The following is a 15,598-nucleotide window of genomic DNA, read 5'->3' as shown; positions in this document are numbered from 1 at the left end:
AGGAGGATCACTATGAGTCTGAGCTGCATAGTGAGACCCATACCAAATAAATAAATAAATAAATAAATATTTTAAAAAAGAAATAGTTTGCCATATTGTCAAGGGGAAAGAGATTAGTTTGGTACTAGTGAACAGGAAATAACACTTGTTTCAAAATGATCAGTATCCTTCACTAACACTGTGGATACAAGAGACTGACTGCACTCAGATTTTTTTCATAAACTTCAATACTAATTTTTCTCTGTTTAGGACTCAGAACAATTCACATGGAAAAAAATGACAAAGGATAATTGTTTAGCAAACTCGTGTATGTGTTCAATTACAACGTATTAGTTGGAGCACCAGAGCAGTATGGAAGAAGCAAAAAAGCCCAAACAGTTTTTAGTAGGTCTGAAGTGGTCTCCTGATAATTACATCATTTACTATCTGATAATTACATCATTTAAACTGTGTTTGTTATTCTTAGATTTAGGGTTGATGAAAACTCTTCTTCGGGAGGGAAAGAGAGATGCCGATTTTCCTTGACTATTCATGGCTACATAAGAGAGGGGAAAGAAGTTAGTGAAGAGGTAGAAAGATGGAGAAGAAAGAAAGAAGGCTGATGAGAACAAGAAAGAGAGATAGAGAAAGAAATATCCTGTCTGAGCTAGTCCCGGTTTGCAGAATTTGACGGCAGTATTGTGCATCATGGAGAAAATGCGTCTTTCTTTATACCAGCAGTAAAACTTTTTATTGTGATAGTTGCCATGGGGATGATGCGCTGGGTTGTGCCACTTTGTCATCTTTCCCTTACATGTTCTATTGTGAAGTGAGTATTTGGGATTCTAGACCATAAATATGCATCCAGACAATGTTAATCTGTGAACTAACCTGCCAACCAGCTTCAGAAAAATGATCAGTTCCCTAAACAGCAGGCTACATTTCTCCTTTTTGAAAACAACACAGATAAAACAGCAACTGGGCAGGAACTAGCATCTGCAATTAGAGAAACTGTTTCCTTTCCGGGCCTTGTGGCCTTTGGACCAAAGGAAGAACATGAAGAGGAATATAAATTGCTTTGGCAAGGAATGAAATTTACTAACGATCTCCCATGTTTCCAGGTAATAGGCAATGTTCTTACCTAATCCTTTGAAAATATCTTCTTAAGCTAGTCTGATCCTTTTTCAAACCTGTCAAGAAGTATCAAATACAAATGAATCTCCAGATGATACTTTCCTAACATGTATTTAAGAACAAATCTCAGTAAAATTCAGACAAACTACAGATGACATCCATCAGAAGCCCCCTACCCCTTCTGAAATCTCGCACTAGAGTGCAGAAAATTTCATCAAGGCTTCTGTATGAATATGAACAACTAAGCTGCAATTCATGGAAACAAGAATTTTGAAAATATAATCTAAAATCAAACTTATTTATATTACCTGTTCTATTTTTGACTGTAGACTTGTTCTTTCAAGCCAGTTTCGTTTCAGATCTCAGCTGCCAATGCATACAGCGTGGTTGAATTTGACTTGGCATTATTTTCTATTAACTTCAACTTAGCAACTTCTCATTGCCTAGCAATGTCTTCATTTAATAGGTTTATCTGCTGTGATGGTCCTGTATGTCAACACCTTTCAAGGAAAGTACTAAGTTTTATTATATCTTTTAAAGAGCATCTGGAAAAATGCCCATATGAAAATAATATTCTAATAATCCTGGTATATATTTTTCTTTTTATAATTTATTTTAACTGCACATGTTTATGATATACAATATGATAATTTTAGACATTCATAAATAAGCAATATTCAAGGCAGGACAATTAATATTACCATCTCCCTAAATATGTATCATTTCTTTGTTTTAACTATCTTCAAACCCATTGATTACATGCTAGACACTATACTAGCTAATGACAATTCATACAAAGTACCTAATTATTGTTCATGGAGTGTTCAATGTGCATGTTGTATTAATTATGACAATGAAATAATTGCTGCAAAATAATTTCTACTTTTTAAAAATGTTTACTAAAATCCTCCAACAGAGAAAATATAACTATTGAGGTACCCATGTAAACCCCACAGATTATTTTTCACACCCTTCATCAGAATGGGGAGTTTATTTTGCTAGTCCTTGAATTTGAATAGAATATGGATCCCTCAGCGGGCTTCTCCAGCAAGTGACAGTTTGTGTCCTTCTACTCCACACCCTTTTCACGCTGGTGTTGAAATTGGTGCTGGAGGGGGGTCCAGGGCTTTTCAAGTCATCCTGGCTGGGGGTCCATGCATTTGAATGAAGGAACTATCTTGGGTATTTAAGTCCCAACATCTATCTCTTGGAACAGGATTAACCTGTTCCTGCTGCACTAGACCCTGACTTCTGCTCCGTAGAATCTTGAGCATGTATATGGCTGCTACTTGCAACAGTTTAGGGGCAGTTTGTGGTATGACAACAGATGCCCAAGGAATTCTACCACTGGCAGAACCACTTTCTGATTAGTTTGAAACTGGTTCCTATTGGTTTATTTCTCCCAACCTGAGGAAGTGCACTTGTTTTTAGGATTTCCTGACTTTATATAGTTATTGTCATTTCCAATAAAATGTTTGCAATTTGCTTTTGTTTTGAATATATGAAGTGTTTGTTTATCAGCCCAGAATATCATACTTTGCCCAAATGCACAACTGTCAAATTCTAATGTAATGTATCCCCTTTCAACTCAGTAGAACAAGGCATGGAAATCTGCAGGAAATGAAAATGAATTTAGAAAATGGGAAATACAGTGAGAAATTAACACTACAAAACACAAGAGTGTGCTATTTGGAATGATTATGAGTATTTTGACTATTGGTATTACTGTTACCTGGGGGTATCCAACTTGCTTATATATCACAATTACCAAGAGACCACATTAGAACAAATTGCTGAATCCTAGTGTTTCTGGCCCAATGGATCTGAGTAGGGTCTGACAGATACACTTACTGCTGCTACCCCAGTGCCTACATTTTGGGGATCACTGTGCTTGCTTTCCTGGGCACGTGTGCCTCTGTGATGATAGGCATAGTTCATTAATTGCATGGCATTCTCTTGCTGAGTCCTGAACCAGTCCATTCCTCAAAAAATATCAATTCATTTTAGTTGAAAAGGAAGAGAAAAACCTATTCTATGTAAGACAACAAACACTAGAATTCATATAACTTCCCTATCAGATTATTATCATATTGTTCTTATATTTTTTCATTCTTTTTATAGTCTGACAAAATGTTTAATTTTCTAATTTATCAATTTTTGCTCAATAAGTAAGACCAACAAGTCTATATCCACCCTCTTTACAACACCATCTAAGAAATATTTAGGTAGCATAAAAAAGAAGTGGTTGTCTATGCCTATTGTGGTGATTGGCCATATCCAAGCAATGCGTAATTGCAAAGATGGAAGTAGAAAGCACCAGAAGTATTGGGCATAATCACACACAAAAGTTGTTTCACAGCATTCATATAGGTTTGAAGTTGGGGGCTGTACTTCTTCTGCCTATGAGATATTTCCTTCATTTAATGATTTCTGCCCTTTAGTGGTCATTGCAAAGTTTATTCAATTTTTCCATGAACATTCTGAAAATATACATTTAAATTTAGTAAAATAGTATCCAGTTCTCAGTCATAAATGATTTTATTTCCTTTCTATAGTGAAGTTGTTAAGACTGCTCTGATAAATTTTCTTCAGAGATGTTTCTTTACTCAACTGCAAGTTTTTGTTTTTGAAATATTTGAAAATGTGGAGGCATGATTTTAACTGTTACCCTTGAAAGTTTTGAAATAGTTGTAATTTCACTCAGATGATAAGCAGTGAATGATAACTCTTAGATTTGAAGAAAGTCTCCTTTGAGCAGATATGAGATATTTGAAAACGTCTCTGATCATTTTTAAAATTTTCAGGAAGAAATGTAGTACTGCCTGATAGATGATAAAGAAAGATACTTTCTCCATCTCTCTCCAAAGGAAATATAAAGCAGATCAACATGAGCACTTCAGATAACATTTGTCAACTTTTACAATATTTGGATATACCCCAGATCTCTTTAATCGTGAGTAATTATTAAAATGAGGTTGACAACTTACATTGCTTTTTCCATATTGTAGCTTTATTGTGTTTATGTTATTACCAAATTATTTTAAAATATGATACAGTGGTGCAAAGAATTGGTAATATTAAAGATATTTTTAGATTTAATTCATGTAGGAATAGTTAATAGCCTCAATTTATTGAAGGCTTAATGGTCCCTTATGCTTTACTATCTGTCTCATTAAATTTTTACGACAAACTGGTGGAAATTACTTCTCCCATCTTGTAAATAAGGACATTATATCTTACAAAAATTAAGTGACTTACCTATGATAAGAAAATGAGTAAAAACTGAAGCTAAAATTTGAGTTCTTTTCTTTCTCACTAGCAAACAAAAATGTACTTTTAGAATTAATATATCCTCATATAATATAATCTTTACATTTCTTGTGTGGAGCTGGTGAATAGACATAATACCTTTTAATTCCTTTCTTTTATTCCATTTTCCTTTCCTCCCTCTCCCCTCTCTGTCTCCTGATGGTTGTTTGAGAAATCTGAGAGATGCACTCACACTTTTTTGGAAGAAAATAAGGTTTCTTTAAAGTATCACTGCACTAAACTGCCCCTCAAAGAATAACTTCACCCCCAAACTGCTCACCTTTGTATACAGTTACAAAAATGATCCTAAAATTAAAGTGATTTTGATCTCTGCCATTTAAAATTATCTGACAGTGCTGTGATATTGTCCACCCTTGCTGAGGGTGTAATCGTATTTACTCAGAATTACTTCTGATATGTTTTTAAAATTCCATTTTGTTTATTCTGATCACAAAATAATACATGATGGTTGCTAAAAGCAAACAAAATAAGATCAATAAAGGTGTATATGCTGTTGTTAGTAAGGAGATCTTCGCATTCTAGTTTGGACTTCACTCCTCTCCTCATATCCTTCTACCCTTCTACATATAGACTCCACATACAGATATATACTGCATGTACACACAGAGAGATTAGATAGATAGATGATAGAATAGATATATACATATCAAAATAGTCTAAAAAGTAAACAAAAAGTTTATTCTGGTTCACAACACGTAGAGTTTCAGTTCCTAACTGGCTGACTCCAAGGCAGAGTGGCACATGGCAGAGGGCCATCACAGAGAAGAAACAGTTCATGGCAGGCAGAAGACAGGGAAGTGACAAGCAACAGGCCCTCTCCCTTTGCCTTATATCCACCCTTAAGGGAGGTGGCACTCTCAACCAGGGTGGGGGACCCTTAATGTGAATCAGTCCGAGCATCACATCCTTCATCCCAGCACCACACACCCTAGATCTAATAACCTCCAAAAACTCTACATGTGCTTGCAGAAGGCTTTCAGAGAAGATACTGACATGGCTAGTAAAAAGTATCTTGTTTGTTTCTTTAATCTCTTTAATAAACAGTTCCTCTATTTTGGGAAACTGAAGTAATCTTTGTGAGGATGTGTTTCGTCTTCAGGGTGTTCAAGTCACGTCTCCCACTGACATCCTCCAGCACTCATTCCAAGTCAGAGCAGCATCCCACCTCTCTCCACATGATTTTTCCTAGCCACTGCAGCTCCTCACCTGCCATCCTCTACCTCCCTTCTCTCAGCGTTGCAATTTTCCTCTTATTCCTCATCTCATTCAGGCTTCAGGCCCTCAATCCACTGCTTGTCATCATTTTGGGTAACTCTGCTATCACAAGAGTCCATTGTCTCCTGTGCTTTTTCCCAATCTAATTTACCCTCTACTATCAATTATCTTAATCACATTCATTGTTCTCTGATGTGAATCTAATGACAATACCAAAGCCAGCCTACATATGCATTCTGCAGGGCAGCAGGTGTCAATTCAGTCTTCTGAATGCCTCCTTGTCACCTTGGGGAAGCTCAGATTCTGGACCAAAATCTCTCCTGCTCTCTTCAAAGGCAGATCAGAGAGGAAAAGAGCAGCATTTTACACAGATTCTTTTTTAGTCTTTTCATTAATCACATTAAAATCAGCCCAAGTTACCTTTCTGCCTCTAGCCTTTTTTATTTTCTTTTGATACTAAACTTTTGCATTTAACTCAGATATGTTTCTCTCATCGTATTATCTTTTGCCTGTAATTTTTCTGCTGCCAACAAAAACTTCTTTACTGTATGTTTCTGAAATTCCTTAAGATTCTTATTTCCTTAGTTTATTCTTTTTGTAACGCTACTAATAATTATATTTTATATTTATATAAATATTTTAATAGGCATAGGTAAAAGGTGCTCATAAAAAGTCATTACTTCTCATTTTGCTATGTAAAATTATCCATTGTTCATTTGACTCCAGCCTATTCGCAATATCAATGTGTGTTTGGATATTGGGTCTGCTGTGGAAAGGTATCTAGCTAAGGAAAATGTGGTGGCAGTGCCCCTTCCTCGGGCAAACTCAAATTCAATGATTTCTTCATTTCAGATTCTCAAGCTTGTTCTGATACAGTGTTCTGGGCAACTCTGTTCTGCATATAACAACTAGATGATCTTCCAGCATAAAACTCAACTTGAGAGCAAACTAAAAGGTTTGTGATATCAATAATGTGAGAGAACCAGCTAGGAGGGTAATGGGAGACCTAGAGTCTTAACTGCTGGGAAACAAACGCTTCAGAAAGGGAATGGTCAATGTCTTGATTACTTTTCTCTCATTGCTGGTGCAAAATACCTAACACCCAAAATTAAGGAAGGAAAGGTTGATTTAACTCACAGTTAGTGGAGGTTTTGGTCCATACTCAGCTGGCTCCAAGGCAAAGTGGCACATCACAGAGGGTAGCCGTTCATGGTGGTGGAAAACAGTAAACAGCAAGAACCAAAAGGGAAGAACAGCAGCTGCAGCAGTCATCAAGCCTCTCTCCATTCCTTGCATTCAGGATATCTGCCCCAAGATGGGTTTATAGCACTCACACCCATAATCTCAGCATTGGATCATGAATGAATCAGAAGTTCTAGAACCCACCACATTATTGCATGAGGCTTTGGGGAGGACAACTAGACACAAGCCATAACAGTCAGAGTTGAGGTCTCTCTGATCTGTAATTAGGGTACTGTATCTAATTTAATAAAAGAAACTAGCTTCTTGCTCCAGTGACAAAAGTATAGGTTCACATTGCTGTAAAAACAAAAAATAGAATAAATGGATATTTTCTAGACTTTTTCATGTGCCAGGTGCAGGTATTAGCTCACTATAATCCATGAAAGACCCCTGTCCTTTTTATCTATATTCTTTTGTTCCATTTGCCAAGAACCATTATATGTGATCTATCTGTTATAGTATGAACAAAAGTCTGTTGTGTCCAGTGGAAATTAGGGGACAAGAAACAACAAGTAATTGTTGGAATGAACCAAAATGTGGTTGCTCCAGTGGCTGGCAGAGGGAGGATATTGCCAAGCAGGGAATTAATAAGAAAACTGCGAGTATATGTTTACAATTTGGATGGAAGTAGTTGAATGAGATAGGGGTGCAAGAAATGGAAAAAGTGCATTCCATTTGAGGAGAAAGCTGCATAATTAAAAACAAATGAGAAGAAACCACAAAGAAAGTGCTGGAGAAGAATGAGTTTAATTTAATCCTGATACATGAGTAGATAGGGTGGGATGCAATTCATATCATCATGGAGATTAGGTTTATAAAAGTGGATAAAGAAATCTCTTCATCTCAGGCTGTGGATAGGCTCAGAACTACAGAGGTAGCTCTATCTATGGTGGGAAGATGGAAAGAAGGAACAAAATATGCTAACTAGCTTTGTCTTCTGTCTGAAATATGTCACTAGCTTTAAGTAATATGGCCCAGAAACTCATACCCTCACAAAAGTCATTTAAATGCTTCCATTAGAGATATATGCTTCACTATGGACTGAAATATGCACAAAGGAACTATCACTGCAATGCAGACATGTGCTCAGAATGGCCTGGGCAGGTTTAATAAGAACCAAGCTGAAAACAATAGGTTGAGAGGCTGCACAACAGTAGCCAGGGCCACATGCCCCATACTGGTATGTAGCAGGGCCCTCCTCAGTTGTGGAATAGGAAGTAGCTGCTGTCTGGGTTTCATGTGTGTATCCTTTTGTGAATTGGGATGAGCAAAGACAAACAGAAATCTGAGAGCAAAGATTAGCCAGGTTTCTGTCTAAGGAAGTTTAAGCAACCAAAAGGGACAAGATCAAAGATCTCATCTTTGAGATCAGAGATACAAGAACAACTTAGTCACGGTTAGCAATGGAATTAATCGATATATAATTAATAAATTAGTAAATTATTGGATGTTGTAAATTATTGATTGGTAATTAGTAAATGAATATATTAATGAATGTTATAGGTTAGGAAATATTGAGGGCTAATGAAAGAATAAACAATGATAATGACAGGAAAAGAAAAGAGTATAAAGGTATAGTAAAATGGATAATGCCCCATCTGATTTATCCAATTCCTGATCATTTCTGATGATGCTATATCAAAAGTATGCTCCTTCTCCATGTTAAACCATCTCTCCTGTTACATACATTCCGGGCTCAGTGTGTAACTGTTTCACGAAGAAGAACTTCTAAGTTGACAGTTTCCATGATTGACTGAAGACTAGATAAATGTACATCTGTCAGTTCTCAGAAGGTGCTTCTAGTAGACATGCCAGCCTTATGTTTGCTCACCTTTTCATCATGATAAGGACTCATTCATTCCCTGCTCCCAGCTGCAGATGCACTGCATCAACACTGGGGAGACACAGCCCACAGTCGGCGGGTGAGGGGCACACGAGGAACCTGGGAGGGGTGGCCGGAGTGAGTGGCTCAGGTTCTCAGGTCCACTATTCTGGGGCAGGTTTTCATTTGGGGGATTTTCACCCTGATTTCTACAGTGGCCACACTTGTCATGTCTTATGCATCCTGTGAAAATCTTGTTTTACTATTTCTTTCTGATAAACTAGCTGCCTGTTGGCTTCAGGTGCCTAGCCTAGCATAAGACTTTACTGCCAGAAATTTGATGATGATAATGATGCTGGTGATATAAACTGTTGTCCTTATAAATAATATCTTCTCTGAATACATGAACAGAATGTAAAATTTATTTTAATTTTTCTCCTGTATTTTAGGGAAAGGTCTACAGGTTGTTCAGGGTCTCCTTACCAAATCAGACTCATAGTGATTCTCCTGTTTACAGCCTCCCAAGTGCTGGGATTAAAGCACACACCACCATGCTCAGACTCAGTCTCCATCTCGGCATGTTCTGGGGGTGATGCTGGTACAGCAGGCCCAAGGATTGAACTCCTAGTCCCTGCACTGTTTGCAGGCACTTTGATCCACTGAGCTATTTGGATGGCCCTCAGAATGTAAAATTTTAAAGAAAATAGTCCTCATAGCATTTATCTTGCTAGAGATAACAAAATAGTTGATGAAAAGAAATGGAGGATTGTACAAAAATAAAGTCTACAAACTTGAACATGCATGAGGTGAGCTTGGTACTTAATTGTTGTGCTTAGTCATCTTTGGGTCACTGTGACAAGATACCTACAGAAACAACTTAAAAGAGAAAAACTTTGTTTAGGTCACTCTGTAAGAAGTTTTACCCTATGGTCTACTTCTTCCATTGTTTTTAGGCAAGGTGCAATCATCAATACATAAGGACATGGAGGAGGAAGGCTGTTCACTTCATGGCAGCCAGGAGGGACAAGAAGGGGAAGAAAGAAAGGGAGAGGGGCAGGATGGAACTAAAAAAATGAAGGAGGGAAGGAAGGTAAAGAGGGTAAGTTATAAAGCATGGTAGAGAGGTGTTTTGTAAAGAAATCAACTAAGAGAAATGTTTTCAAGCATCTATCCCTAATATTCCTCCAAAGTTAGAAAAAGTACTAGAGAAAACATTTCAAAAATTCATTTGGATCCAGAAGAGATCTAGAATAGCAAAAGTAATTCTCAGCAACCAAGGCAAGGCAGAGGGTCATTGTAATTCCTGACTTGAAATTATACTACAAAGCTACCATGATTAAAACAACATGGTACTGCTCAAGAAAAGAAAATTACTGAGAATCAATGAAACAGACTAGAAGATGCAAAATTAACTCCAAACAGTCAGCCACCTTATCTTTTGAGGCATTTCTAGGCAAATCAGTGCAACTTGAGACCATATCCTTAAGTTAAATGAGTTGCACTCACATGCGTAAGCATCACATTGTCTCTTTGTTGTGAGAAGCTGAAAGAGTAAAGATCAAAATGAACAATAGATATTGTGAGATGGGAAGAAATTTTTCATAAGGAAAAAAGAACTAAGATGAGGGAAGAGGGAAAGGATGTAAGGGAAAAGGGGAAATGATTTTAAAAAGGATAAAATGGAAATAAAATCTTGTGAATAGGGAGGGGAAGATCAGCTCAAGGCAGAAAAGGAAATTAGGAAAAAGAGAAATCATAATATAGCATATACACAGCACAAATTCCATTCCCTATGATAGATATGATAATCATGTATATATAAAATGTACTAATAAACTTAATTATTTATAAAAACAAAGTTAGGGAAAGGTTCTTTTGTATCAAACTCATGAGTATCTCCCCCTTGAAGCAGTATATGTGCAAAAAAACCCACACACATGATTTTTTTTCTGTATATAAACTAATGACATTGTCATAAAATCAACCTGTCAAACTAACATTATAAGAGCTTTCTATATTCCTCACCTGTCATGCAATTTATCATCTTTCATAGTAAAAAGAAAAACTAATTCAGTTTTATTTATTCCTAATAAAACATTTTGTAAATTACACTTTATATTATACTCTTGCAATGCAATAGTTTACAGTTGCAAATGATATAAATGATACAAGATGATACAAAATCTAACAGTAGTGAAAAGAAATTGAAAACAATTGTTAGTGAGATCTATTTTGGTAAGGTTAGTAAGGATGATAGTACTATTTTAATAACCCTTTGTTAACTGTTTAGTACACAATTACATAAGATAAGTCAAATTACTTGAAATAATTTTGAATGTAAATAAGAAAATAACCAACTAATTTGGTCAAACAGCTTGGCAGAAAAACACTACAAAATAGAAAACTTGAATAACTATCAGCTAAATTGCACTAGTTGATACATAAAGAATGTATAATGATTGTAGAATATGACTGAATACAAGAACCATATTTTTCACTTGTTTTCACATCTTGCACATGCACGATATGATAAATTCTCCTAATGAATTGGAGAGGGTTGGAAACTTTGATGTGGAGCTTGATGGAAAATACACTATTCAAACGATATAAAGATGAAAAAAAAAAAAAACGAAGAACTAAGGATGATAGTAAACAGGAAATTTATGGAAGCTTTGAAATAAAAGTTATAATGAGAATATTGAGACATTATTAGCTTCCTAAGTTTTCTGTAACAAAATATTACATATCAGATGACTTTAAATAATAGAAATTCACTGGGAGACTTGAAGTCTAAAAGCAAGGACTGGCAGAACTGTCCTCTTTCCTGAGGATGTGAAGAAGAATCCTTCCTGGATTCTTTTTGGTTTGTGGTACATGCAGCAATCCTTGATATTCTTTGGCTTACAGAAGCATCGCACTGCTCTCCACTTTAGTCATTACAGAATATTGTTTTTGTGTTTCAGTGTCTGCAAAGACCTCACATTTTAAAGGCTCCAGGGGCTAAATGTAGAGCCCACTCTAATCCAGAATAACCTTACCCTACCCTTATCACAGCTGTAAAGATTACTCCCATATTAACATATCCTGAGAGTAAAGACATTAACAGTCTTTATTGGGCAACAGAATTCAGTTCATGATAGCATGAAAAAATACAGTGTTTCACATCAGATTTTATAGTAAAAGTGGGTAGCACACAGCTCAAAATGTTTAATTTCCTGAAGTCCTTGAGGTTATGCTGAAGGGAAAATTAGTTTGCATAAGTGGTAGGGAAATTAAAACATTTACAGTCATTCAAAGTTGAGAATAGTTGACAATATGTAAAAATAATCAAATAGCTCTTCATTTTGTTCATTCAAAATGTGATTTCTTTCATGATAATGTAAGTATTTCTAGACTCCAACACAACACAATGTTTTGGATCAAGTATCTGAAAATGTTGAAGGTCTAAAGACAGTATGCACAGTGATAAACAGTCATTTAGAAGCTGGCCTGGACTCCACTAACAGTGGCCAATCACACAAATTGACAGAAGAATCAAAGACTTGGGGCTGCCACCTAAAGGCCAGCCTGTTAGGAGCCTTCCTGTAGATTCCCAATTCATTACTGCCCACCACCTGCTGGCTTTGGGATGCCAACTGCCATTCTTAAACACTGGAACTCATTCAGCAATGTGATGGATCACTTGCTCATGGACAATGGTGTGCTTCGTGTCAGTGGCATATCTTTGTGTCATTGGCTGAACATTCCTCAGTAGCATTCAGCATGAGATGCCAAAACAGTAGACACTGAAAGTGACTCATCCTCACCAGCCACAGAACCCTGGAATTGACCATTAGACATCGCTCAAGCCACAGACAAGGTACCTGAGATCTGTGATGATTAGTTTGGGAACCATAACTAGCTGTCTCCTGGGCTGATGGGATGCACATTTTGTCCCACACCCCACAGCTGAAAACCAATTTCAGCATCTCTGGGAATCTGCTACATAACACCCATTTGAATAATAAACCACCACAAGCTTTTCCAAGCTTCTCCTTTATCTTGATGTGGTAATCTGTATGAAGGCTTCCATTTGAAAGTTATATAATTTGGTATGACAGTCTAGCTATGGGATATGAAGACCCAGTGAACTGTAGACACATCAGTTATTAAGCTTGTGATGACCGTCAGTCCATCACTTCCACGTGCACTTTTTACCTCACAGCACACTAGTGGGAAATGAATTTCTGTATATTCCCTGTGGGTGGAAAAGCCTCCATGTACCTTGATGTATGCAGTAGGGGACTTTGGAAGGTAGTTGTTTAGGATCCAACTGAATGGGAAGGGATGAATATTCATCAGTTCTTAATGACATCCTCTCAGGTATTTTAAGCTATGCTTTTGGGATCCACAAATAGAGGATTTGTAAGCTGTGGTTATGCTGGAGGTGAAGGTGCTAACTATACAAAAATCAGCATTTGCTATAGATCAGACCAATTGTGTTCTCTAATTCCTAATGTGGCCTCTAGTTACATTTAAGGGTTTTTGTCATCTTCAAAAGTGAGTGGGTGAGAATATACTTGGAAGTCTTTTGGTGTTTGTTTTGTTTTTTTTTGGCAGTGGGGGTTGTTGCCCTGCGGTTCTTCTTGTTGGGCGGGCAGTTCTTCTTCTACTCTGTTTTCTTGGTGGCCCCAGTTGTTGTTGTTCTTTTTTTTCTTTTTTTTTTTTTTTTTTTTTTTTGGGGATTTGGGTCTTGTCCTTATGTTTTTCTGTTTTGCAGTTATTCTCTTGTTCTATTTCGCCGTGTCCCTGGTCGTCTTTCATTTTTTCATTTCAACCATTTTTAAAATTTTCTCTTTTGGCATTAAGAAAGACTCACAATTCTATAAATTGTAAGAACCTTCCAGTTTGCTAAGTTTAAATTCTGAAGAAATGTATTTACTTAATCAAAACTTTTTTTGCATCTCAATGAATGTCATCACATTTTTTACATGTTTCATCTGAAAATGTACAAGTACTTTGGCATTGCTGATCCCTTTCTCTTTCTGTCCTCTAACATTCACACTTATTTCCTGGACATTCCATGTTCCTGGCCTAATGAGTCTCCCTCCCTTTTTAGGCTTCACCATGTCTTTTTAAAAACTAAAAGGGGCTGGTGGTCAAGTGTTAATTACATTTATTCAAGGACTTTCAATTGAGGAAGAGGTAAGTGAACACTATGTCTCAAAGCCAGCCAAGGAGAAGAAAATACTCAATCATAAAGTACTCTTAGAGGGTAAGACAATATCATTTTTTGGAAATCCAATTTGCCTCCACCCAGTCATTTTCAGAAGGAAATTGGAGATCAGAAAGAAAGGTACACTCACACTTCTAAAAAGGTGAAAAAAGAAGACCAAAAAAATAAATAACCTTACATTTTGAAAGTGAAAGAACTAAGTAAATATATACTGTGCAAAGCACAAATTACAATTAATCTTTTTAAGGCATTCACAATAGATGGGGAAATACATATGTTAAACAGCTAAGTAAAAACATTCTATTATAAATTCATATATTAGTATGTATTCTTCGTGAAAAACTAAGACAATCATAAACAAATCAGAAGAGAAACACATTAGCTTTTGCTATTTGCTGCACTGAGTGAAGAGATTATTTAAATTTCCATATTATCTACATAATCTCTAATCAGCATGTATTGCTTTCTCCAAGATACAGTATGTACATAAATAAACCAATCTTAATGTAAAATCAAATACCTTTGATAGAAATATAAAGAAGCAAAAGGTGCTGCTATCAGTACTGAGAGTAGACGAATTTCAGATGTACATCAGCTTTTCTTTAAAGAAAATCAAGTAATAACAAAATAGACAGTAATACATATTGCTCCATACACAGAAAGTAGGATATTTTAATTTATATCCAGAATCCAAAGTTTCCCCTTAAATCACCAGAATGTGAACTACGTTTAAATAATACATACTTTAAATGCTAGTTAGCTTAAAACATCATTTTGATTAGAATTTTAAATTACTCAATACTTCATGATATTAACAATTTTAAAACTTCCATCAAAAATGTATCTTGAAGGTCCAGCAATATAGCTCAGTGGACTAAGCGCTTGCTTGGTAAGTGCAGGGGTGAGGGTTCAATCCCTGGCACCGCATGCTGCACTGACTCCACCTCCATGGCATGCTGAGCTGGGGATGGAATCTGGACATGGTGATGATTTTTTAAGCTAACTAGCATTCCAGTACTAGGGAGGTAGAAATCAGAAGGATCACTACAAGTCTGAGGTGTGTAGTGAGACCCAGCACAAAAAGAAAAAGTACCTTGAGATTGAAAAGATCACCATAATCACCTTGTAACTTTAAAAATTATACTACAAGACCACTTTGCAAAGATTCATAGGTCCTTTAGTGATAATAGCAAAACTGGCTGATTGTCAAAAGAACTCTGCTCTAAACAACTCAGACTGTACCAGACCCTTCTGATTTATGCTTCATCAGTTCACTGCCATGCATAAATACTTCATATCACTGATTTGAAAAAAATCCAGGTTTTGATTCTGATTGATGATTGTGGGTGGAAGGCAGGACCAACACTTAAGTTCTGATCATGCCAAAGTCTTCAGTACTTTTGTACCTTTTACTAGTAGGAAAAGCAAAACATTTGATGACTGACTTAAGATAAATGAATTAACACTTTATTATTCCAAAAATTTATATATTCTAACTAAGTTATTTTTGTTCCAAGAAAAAAAAATGATCTCAATTTGATTTGAAGCTCACTTCTAAGGAAAACAAATTCCAGAAAGTGTAAATGAAGAGAAATCAAAACAATAGCATCATAAAGAAGAATTTAAATTTCTCCCATGATTTTGGTCTAGGCAACTGAAGT

This window comes from Octodon degus, unplaced genomic scaffold, assembly GCF_000260255.1.
Source record: "Octodon degus isolate 3935 unplaced genomic scaffold, OctDeg1.0 scaffold00059, whole genome shotgun sequence".
NCBI classification, from domain to species: Eukaryota; Metazoa; Chordata; class Mammalia; order Rodentia; family Octodontidae; genus Octodon; species Octodon degus.
This window is presented reverse-complemented; position numbering follows the sequence as displayed.